Consider the following 9,669-nt stretch of genomic DNA (forward strand, 5'->3'; position numbering starts at 1 on the left):
TATTTAATTTGTACATATGAGTGGGATGAGAAATATCATTTGTGATTGTACTTTACAGAAGAAATCTGTCAAGTTCATGAAAATTAAAATTAATTTTTGATAGTACAGTGAGAACATTTGGCATTCATTACCATTGTACAGAGCCTTAAGTATGTTTGAACATGCAGCTCTTATTAAAATTCAGTATAAGGTCTTAGCATTCTGTTCTTTTATGGCAGAGTCATTATATAATGAAAAGAAATATGAGGAGGCTGAGGTATCTGTTCTACACAGTTTTTCATGTTTTTTCTTGCCAGAGAAGTGATTCCTTGGTCCCACTGTATTTAGCTTTCTGGCTCTTTTCTGATTTCTTTACAGGGAAATGAATAATGTGTTAGAATGTGAGGTGCATATGAATTGAACCCAAAAAGGAGAGTTATTATTAACTTTCAATTGTTAAAATTTTGTATTATATTTATTTGATTGCAAGGGGAAGGGGATAATTAGAATTTGGCTTATAGCCATGACTGACTTTTTTTTTCTTCCTTAATGCTCTAACATTTTAGACATTTCATCAGGAAAAACACTGTGTGTGTACTTTTAAAATAAGAAAATAGGTCCGTTCTAAATATTCTCATTCAAACTAATCATGATGAGTTTTTAAGACCTAAAACAAAATTACATACACACAATCACTTATTGTATTTTGAGAAAAGATATATCTTTGAAAGGATGATAAAATTATTTTCTCTTTCATCAGCAATGCAGTTTTGAGAATTAAAAAGTAGTAACTTAGTTAGCAAGTAAGACAAAAAACACAGAAAACCATAGAAAAAGAAAAATGCTAAATTGTCCTCATTTATCACTTGTGAGGGTCTGGTGCATCCTACTATTATTAAATGTTTAATGTAGCTGTCGGCAGGTGTGTATAATGAGCTATGTTTCATGTCTGGGGGATTACTAATATAACTATTTCTCATTTTCCAACTGCAAAATGTGGAAATCATCCCTACTCTACTGAAACTTTATTATAATCTTACTTCCTTTAAATAATGATTGCTCATGACATACAGTGGTTTAAAATTTATTCAATTTTATTTGCTTTAAATAAAATGGACATTTTCCCTTGTTAGGGATAATAAAACTCAAGTCTCTGGAAGATTTTACTGGATAAAAGTTTGGTTATTAAAGGTCAACTTCATTGAAAAGTAGTGCTTATCTGATAAAATTTTATAGGATTTACTTAAGTCTAAGGATTTTCTCTAATGACATTATCTGTCATGTTGTACCTTATTAAATTAATTTTTTGGTTATCTTTGGCTCTTTAATTTAATTCCTTCAAATGAATTTTGCTTTACAAAATGTATTTGCACTCCAGTGAAATTAATAAAATGTTAGGTGTATAAATTGGAAAAAAATGAAATATATAAATAGTAAAAGTAGTTAAATATTTTGTATAAACATTCTAGATTAGATATTGCAAACTCTATTATGTGTAAGAAAAAAACAATCTAGAATGTTTTAAATGAAAGTCTAGGACATTTTCTTAAAAGGATTTTATTTATGAGATTCAATAAAACATTCATTCTTACAAAATGTTCCTTGCACATTTGGTGCAAATGGAAAACTAAAATAATAGAGAAAAACAAGGAACTAACACTGAAAATTAAGAACATACCTAAAAAAATCTCTGCAGAAAACAGGTAGCAAAGTATTTGTATAAAATTCATACTGAATATAGGAAAACTTTGAGGAAGACACATATTCCTTCTTTCTCAGAGATCTATATCAATAATGTTATAACATTGTTATTACTTTCTAAACACAACTGAAAAAAAATAAATAGCACTTGTTCAGTTATTGAAAAATAGAATGTGTGGACATTAAAGTAGTTATTAAATGAGTATTATTCATCATCATTTTTGCAGACTTTTCTATATAGATGAGGGACAATGACCACTTGTGGGAAATGTTGGCTGCGCAGAGTTGTGGTTTCCACATTTAAAGATTTTGACCTAATAATAACTGATCAACAAAGACCTTGTAGATTGTATTACCTACCCATTCTATAAAGCAGTCATAATACAGTGGATTTGAGACTCATATGCTTCAGTTTGATTTCTACCAGTATAAAATAGGGGCTGTGTCCAAATCAGTTTTTCCCTTTTAAACAGACAAAGTCACCTTGCTTATCCTTTTCAAAATAATATCTTAACTACTTTTCAGATATTTTTAAGTGAATGCTCAATAGCCATCAAAAAATGTTTTTCCAGAAGAAATATTAGATTAACATTTTCCTTAAAGTCTTGGAAAAGAAATACAAAAGTGGGCCGGGGATTTAGCTCAGTGGTTTCGCCACCTGCTGCACAAGTGCAAGGACCTGAGTTCAATCCCTGGTACCAAAAAAAAAAGAAATACAAAAGAAAGTAATGTGAACTTAGGAGAAACATGTCATATAACATCTAAACTAATACTTTTTTGGTTTCAAGTAATACAAAACTTGATTGACATATTTATAAAAGAGGACATTTACTATAACTCTACATGGTATCTTATCCCACCCAAGAGACGACAAACATCTAGGAAACAGGAATTAGGTTTTTATTTTTCACTGATCCCTGTAATTACATAATTTCATATCCTCACATCAGTCATCTTATTCACTCTTTTTTTCTTCTTCAAAATAACCTTTTTTTCCCCCCTCTTCACATCAATAGGTCAAAAAGTACTCATTTGCAATTCTTGTGTTGTCAGTTTTATGTTTCCTTCAATTTTATGCTCTAGAGAACTTTTATAGGAAACTTAATTTTAAAAATATATTCTTAGGTTATATTTTGACACTAGTTAAGTCAAATTTTCCATAATTCCTCATCCAGGGTTTTAAACATTTATTTATTCAAGCAACATTTATCTAGAATCAACAATGTTATGACACTTATCATGAATTTTGAAGAAAAAAAACAGATGACATCTTGCAGTCAGAAAGATATAATCAAGAAGGAAGAGAGGCGAGTAACTCAACTCCATATGATAAGTTACAGAACATGAGAATATAGGAACATATTCATGAGATGTATTATGTAATAAAGTAACAGATCACAAAAAAGGCAACATTGGAAAAATTTGAAAGATAAGTATGTCCTTTATAGAGGGGGAAAGACAAAGACCATTTCAGGTAGAAGGAAGAGAACACATAAAAACCAACAGACTTGAAACAGCTTAGTTTGATTGGAAAAATGTAAATTTTGCATTATGGAAAATTCAGGAAGCATAAGTAGGAAAATGACAGGAAAACTGACTGCATAAAAAACTTAAAAATAGCTCCAGCTGCCCTAGTAAACACATGTAGTCCCAACACTCTGGGGACTGAGACAGAAAGATCACCATGAATTCAAGGCCAGCCTGAGTTACATAGCAAGTCTCTGTCTAAAATAAAATAAAAAATAATATATCATGAATCTATAATATATATTTATAAATTCTAAAATCATACATATTAGTCAACATCCTTTACATCCAATGTCCCATTGTTCAACACTGTTTTCCTCATGATAAGATTGTGTGTATACATGTTCAATTTTACCCAATTAGAGCAAAATACTTCCTAATCTACTTTGACTTAAGAAATTTTACCATAACATTTGAAAGGTAAATTTTGTTTGGAAATTTCTTTTTTTATGTCACTGTTGGGAGAAATGTTGGCAGTTCGTCCAAGTACTAATATTCTGTCATATTTAGTAACTGAGTATCAGTTTTACAATAGATGAATGCCAAAAGGAGTGGCAGGTTTTCTCAAGAAAAATGATATATTTTACTTTTAAAGTATATTTCTGCCAATAATTCCATAAATTATGTCACACAATTACAAATAAGCAGGGATATGAAGAGAATCCAGTAATTGGTGAAAAACAGCAGAAGATGATCACAAGGTCTTAAAGGAGATCCAGCAAGAATCAAAATAACAAATTAACTGCAAATTTCAAGTTAATTACTATTTCAATGATCAAAGAGGTGAAAGGAAAATTGAGAATTTTGGTAAAGGACTGGAAATAGATAATAGATATAAAGGAGTATTTCTGTATCTTAAAGTATAGATGTATTTGTTTTGAGAGAAATCACTGAACAGGCCTTTGTGTTTTCTGGGGAAGAAAGGAACAAAAATGGGAGGTGCATATTTTGGTGTGCATAGTTTTTTATTACTTAAAATTTATTGATGAATGATTTAATAATCTAAAAGTACTGCGTGAATTAAAATATTCTGCCAAATAAATATTACTTTAATAAGAGTATAATTAATCTTAGACTTACATTTAAACTCTATACATACCTTCTAGAAGTACTTTTATAGTTAGTTTCATTTCTCTGAATGTTTTATTTTTAAATGAAACACATCTGAAAGAAAAAACACATCTGAGAAGTTATTATGAAGATTAAATGAAAGAAATAATGTTGATTTTATCTTATAAATAATGTGAAGACTACCCCTTTCTCTCTAATGTTATTGCACCTGTAGCCCTCTGTATAATTCCAGGATATGGATTCCTGCATTTAAGATTGTTCTAAAACTTACCTTTCTTTTCATAAAATAAATTGTTAATAACTTCTCATTTTATTTTTGTTGTTATTTTCCAGTGTTAAAGATAGATCTTGAATGGTTCTATCGCAGAGGCATACCTCTAGCCTTTAAATCGGCAATATTCAGACTCTCACTGAGCATTTGGCTAGGAAGTCCTTCAGTATAGCATAAAGCTCAATTTCCTTAGCCAAGCAGAGAAGGCTGTTTTCTAATTTGTACTTCACTCCTTTTTCACTCTCTTGTTCCATAAATCGGGTTCAAAACAATTCTTCTACCATAAAAATTTAGAGCTCCTCCAAACTTTTTCATTCCTCGTTTTTGCACAAGCTAATCTCTATAACTAAAATGTCCCCTCCCATCTTTGCTGTTTAATAAATGTTTATCCATCCTTCCAGATTCCACTAAAGCTATCCTACACAATCTTACAAGTTTCCTCTGACATATTTAATGTATCTAAGGTCCTTCTTTTTTATACTTCATTAGTATGTTTATTTAAATCTGGATAAAATTTCATATGATTAGTTGGTGTGAAATTAGGTTATTTGTTAGGCAAGTCTTCAGTCTGAGTGACTTTTTTTTATAAAAAGGAAAACACAAAACCGAAGAAAATATAATTACTTGGGAGGTAAAATCAAGGGAAAATAACATCAAATCTATTGGGATAAGTCTCAGAATTTCTTTTTTTGGTTACCTACCTATTCTCACAAGATTTTGTATTATGTCAAAGTGTTTTCAAGAGAAACAACTGAAAAAGTAGAACAGTTGATGTTCTATTGATTATTTTGAAGGGATTTAATTGACCACATCTCGTGAAACATTAAATTGTACAGATCACACATACTAGAGAATTTCTTGAAAGTGTGTGCCAGCTCATTCACATATCACACATACAGATATAAGGAAAAGTGTTTCAGACATTTGCTCCCCAGTATCTAGTTTTGTTTCTTCCCTATTATATCTGATTGTAACTTAAGTTTCATTAAGCACTGTTTCCTCCTTGAATGCTACCTATGTTCACTCATTTTAGACCCTAATATATAGAACAGTGCTTAGAAGTACTGAGTTCTATAAATAAATCTCACTTTTATTCAAAACGACCACATATGATTTGCCCTTCTAAAACAGAGCTCAATCAGCAAGCTATAATTTTAAATGTGAAATTTGGAACCTTTTAGAATAGGTTTAGGATTTATTTGGAGCCAATATATTTCACCCATCCAGCATTTATCACTATTAGCATTTCCATGAAGCTTTTATTGAAGCTCAGTTTCAGGTAATTTGGAAAATAATTGCTTATCTCACCTACATACCCACCTGAGACATGCAGAGTAAATTTGGGATTCCTCCTGTCATCCCAAATGCTGGGATGCTATTCTCCATGGGTCTCATCATTTTGAAAGTCTTGTCAGAATGATACTAACTGTCCTTCTCTCCAGAGTATCTATTTGAGGACATTTGAATTGGCCTAATTATAAGGCTTTTAAAAAAATGAATAGACTTGATTTTTATAAGTAACTTCAGGTTAATGGAAAATTGAGCATTTATTACAGATCTTTTCTTTCATATGTCTCTACTTTCTCCTAGATTTCTCAGGTAGTACCAGTTTGCATTAGTGTGATATTTTGTAAAACTGATGGGCTAATATTGGTATAACATTATTTTCACTAAAGTTGACATTAGAGTTCACACTTAGTGTTTTACATTCTGAGAGCTTTGACAAATGCATAATATCACGTATTTGTTAGAAATGTAACACACAGCATATTTTCACTCCTCTGAATATTGTGGTGCTCCATCTACTCCTCCCTTCCTCTTTCTAATCCCTGGCTAACACTGATCTGGTTCAATCTTAATAAGTTTCCCTTTTTCTGACTTTCATACATTTGTAATCAACCAGTAGTAGTAGCTTTTTCACAGACTTCTTTCACTAAGCAGTATTTATTTAACTTTCCTCCATGTGGTTTCATGACTTATTGGTGCATGCCGCTTTTTTCTGAATACAATTCTACTACAGAAAAACACTTGTTTATCCATTCATGTTGTTTAGTAATTTTTTCATTGGTTCAAGTCACAGGCAATTTTACCTAAAGCTTCTCTGAATGAAAACTCTGTGTATGGTGGTTCATGTGGTAAAACTATTTTTATCTCAATGAAAAATCTACAGAATATTTTTCTAAGTGACTGTACCACTTCCTATATATTGAAAATGAACAGATTTTCTTATTGTTCTATATTTTTATATCAGTGTTTGGGATCACTTCTAGAATTTTAGACACTCTACTAGGTGTCCAGTGGTACCTTATCATCATTTTAATTTAAAAATGCTCAATGACAAGAAGTTGAGTATCTTTTGTTTGTGCTCTATATGTCTTCTTTGATGTAGTGTCCAGACCCTTTATCCAAATTTCATTAAATTATTTGCAATTTTTTTCAGTTTCAAAGATTCTTTAGTATGTTCTGAATAGAGGTCCTTAGTCAAATGTATGTTATACATATATCCTCCCCCGTGTAGTTTGTTGTTTCAGTATGTTAACTTTTATCTGCCTAGCAGAAAATTTTAATTTTAATAAAGTCCAAAGCAACAATTTTTTCTTTCTTGTACCATCTTATTTCCAAAATCAACATGACATAGACTAGTTCCCTTTACTGATTTCTAGAATGTGTATAGATTTATGTTCTGCATCTGGGTCTGTGATTATTTTCAGTTAATTTTACTAAAAGATGTAAGTTCTGACTCAGTTTTTTTTTTTTTCTTGAACCAGTGAACGTTAAATTATTCTGGCACTATTCATTTAAAATGTATTCCTTCTCAAGTACATTGCCATTGCTCTTTTGAAAAAGATAACTTCTGTGGGTCAATTTGTTTTCTATCTATTCTGTTTCATTGATTGAAAGATTTATTTATTATTTCATTAATACCACAGGGTCTTGATTATTGGGGCAAGGCAGTAAGATTTGAAGTTAATGTCAGTACAATAATGTGTTCTTATTCACTATTATATTGGTTGTGAGTTCTTTAATCTTTCGATGTTTTAAATTCTTGCTACCTTGTCTTATTGATTGCATGGTTTGGGAAGAGACATTTAATGTAATTCATAACTTGTTCCACTCAAGGTAAGGGTATTTTCTCTTTTTATCATTTATTTCTAGATGTTTTCTTAATCTACAATTTGATGTAACTAACTGTGGAGTTTTTTTTTTTTCATTTATTTATGCTATGCTCTGACAAATTTAATTAATACTTGTTGTTTATCATTAGTGTTAGACAATATTCAGACATTAGTTCTTGAAATATTTCTTCTGATTTTTCATTTCATCTATTCTAGCATTTCCATTATACTTATATATTATTAAATTTTTTCGCATACATTTTGGACATCTTGTTCCATTGCATTATTCATTTCTTTTATTCTTTCTAGTTAGTAAATTAATATTGGCATTCTTTCTAGCTTTTTTATACTTTACTTGCATATGTTCCGTATGTTGGTGAGTCCATCAAAGTTAAAGTGGAGAGAGTCGCACTGCCTGCCGAGTTTCAGGATAAACTGGCCATCGCCAACGCTAAAGCTGACTGGCCAAGGTCGCCATGAGAAGAGTGGTGGGTCTCCCTGATCCCTTGATCGCTGGCGGACATGGTCACATAGTTCAGGGCCATCTTCAAACACTGCTAGCAGTGTCTACATTACTTCCTTGGGTCAAGAAAACGAATTCGCCGCTCCACAGATCAGTTCAGCCCTACCCTGAAGAATAGATCAACTACCAGAGATGCCATAACTAACGCGTGACCCAGTGAAAAGCCGCCTTAAACCTGTACGCAGGCACACTGCACGCGCGCATGCCCACACACACCGAGATCTGGCGTGATGGATGCTTATGTCAGGGCGCCTGAGCGCAAGGATGTAGGATGTCTGAGTTTGCACAGTTGCTGCGTCAGCCACGACCCTTAGGCCTGCGTGGGGACGGGGCAAGTTGAGATGTGGGCTGCGGCTTCGGAAGGGGAAGAGGACTGCACTCGTTGTGGACAACCTTGAAACTAAAGTGACTGAGAAGTTGCTTTTCAAGCTGTTCCACCAGGAAGTAGTCATGCCTCACAGGATGTCAGTTTATCATACCCCCAGCATCATGTTGGAAATGCAAGCCCTACCTCCACATCTCCTAGCAGACATGAAAGGACTGGAGATAACACGACACCATCATCACAGATAATTCAGAGATCATTCTCTTCTCCAGAAAATTATCCGAGACAAGCAGTCGGGAAGAATATTTGAAGACATGTCATATGGTGGGAAATTCGGTTCTCCACATGTGGATCAATCAGGATTTTTACCATGAGTTCAGTCACATAATCATACTCTTAACCAGTCTTCAACCTCCCAGTGGCGCCAGAATACACTACCATCATAGCATAAAATCGGACAGAACTCTCATCCCTACCTAGCAAATAGACATTATAGCCGAGAACAGTGTTATACCGATCTTGAGTCTGACCACCATACAGAGGAAGCAAAGATTTCCTCTATGAAGATAGGAATCATGATGGCTGGAGCCATGATTATGATAACAGAAGGGACAGTAGTAGAGGTGGAAAATGGGCTCATCTCGACACTAGCAAATATTAAAAGGACATTGTTTTATAGGGCTATTTTAGGCTCTATAGACTAAATTGAGCTGAAAATATTTTGAAAAATTGTACAGAGGAGCTTTACCAGTTGCCACATTTGTTTTTTGTTGTTGTTGTTGGTTGTTTTTAGGAAACGTATAGCTACAGTTTAATACAGAAATGAGAAGAATTCTGGTTCCATCTTATTTCATTAATAACCTTTCACCTCAGGGCTTTTTGAAGAGGAAAGAGTTTTATGCAAAAGAAAGTGCCACAGTTCCTAAACATCTAGACAGCTTCAGAAGGGTGGATTGTATACCAGACATGATTTTAAAAAGAACAATGTTTAGATTTTGAAAAAAAATATATAGTAAAAGACATATCTCTATAATGCCATAATGGCATTGTGTCTTTTACTGTAACAAATTTTAAAAATCTAAACATTCCCATATACTTTGATAAGACCTCATGGATAGTTATATTATAAAGCAAATATTTTAATTTTTTGTACTGC

The 9,669-nt window shown here is 32.5% G+C and overlaps 1 pseudogene; it reads left to right on the forward strand.

The window, feature by feature from the left end:
* The first annotated feature begins 8,459 nt into the window (after positions 1–8,459).
* On the forward strand, positions 8,460–9,174 carry LOC101714132 (RNA-binding protein 7 pseudogene; annotated as a pseudogene).
* The last annotated feature ends 495 nt before the right edge of the window (positions 9,175–9,669 follow it).

Source organism: Heterocephalus glaber, unplaced genomic scaffold (genome assembly GCF_053883595.1).
Source record: "Heterocephalus glaber isolate CG9 unplaced genomic scaffold, H.glaber_assembly_v1.0 deba00001577, whole genome shotgun sequence".
NCBI lineage: Eukaryota > Metazoa > Chordata > Mammalia > Rodentia > Bathyergidae > Heterocephalus > Heterocephalus glaber.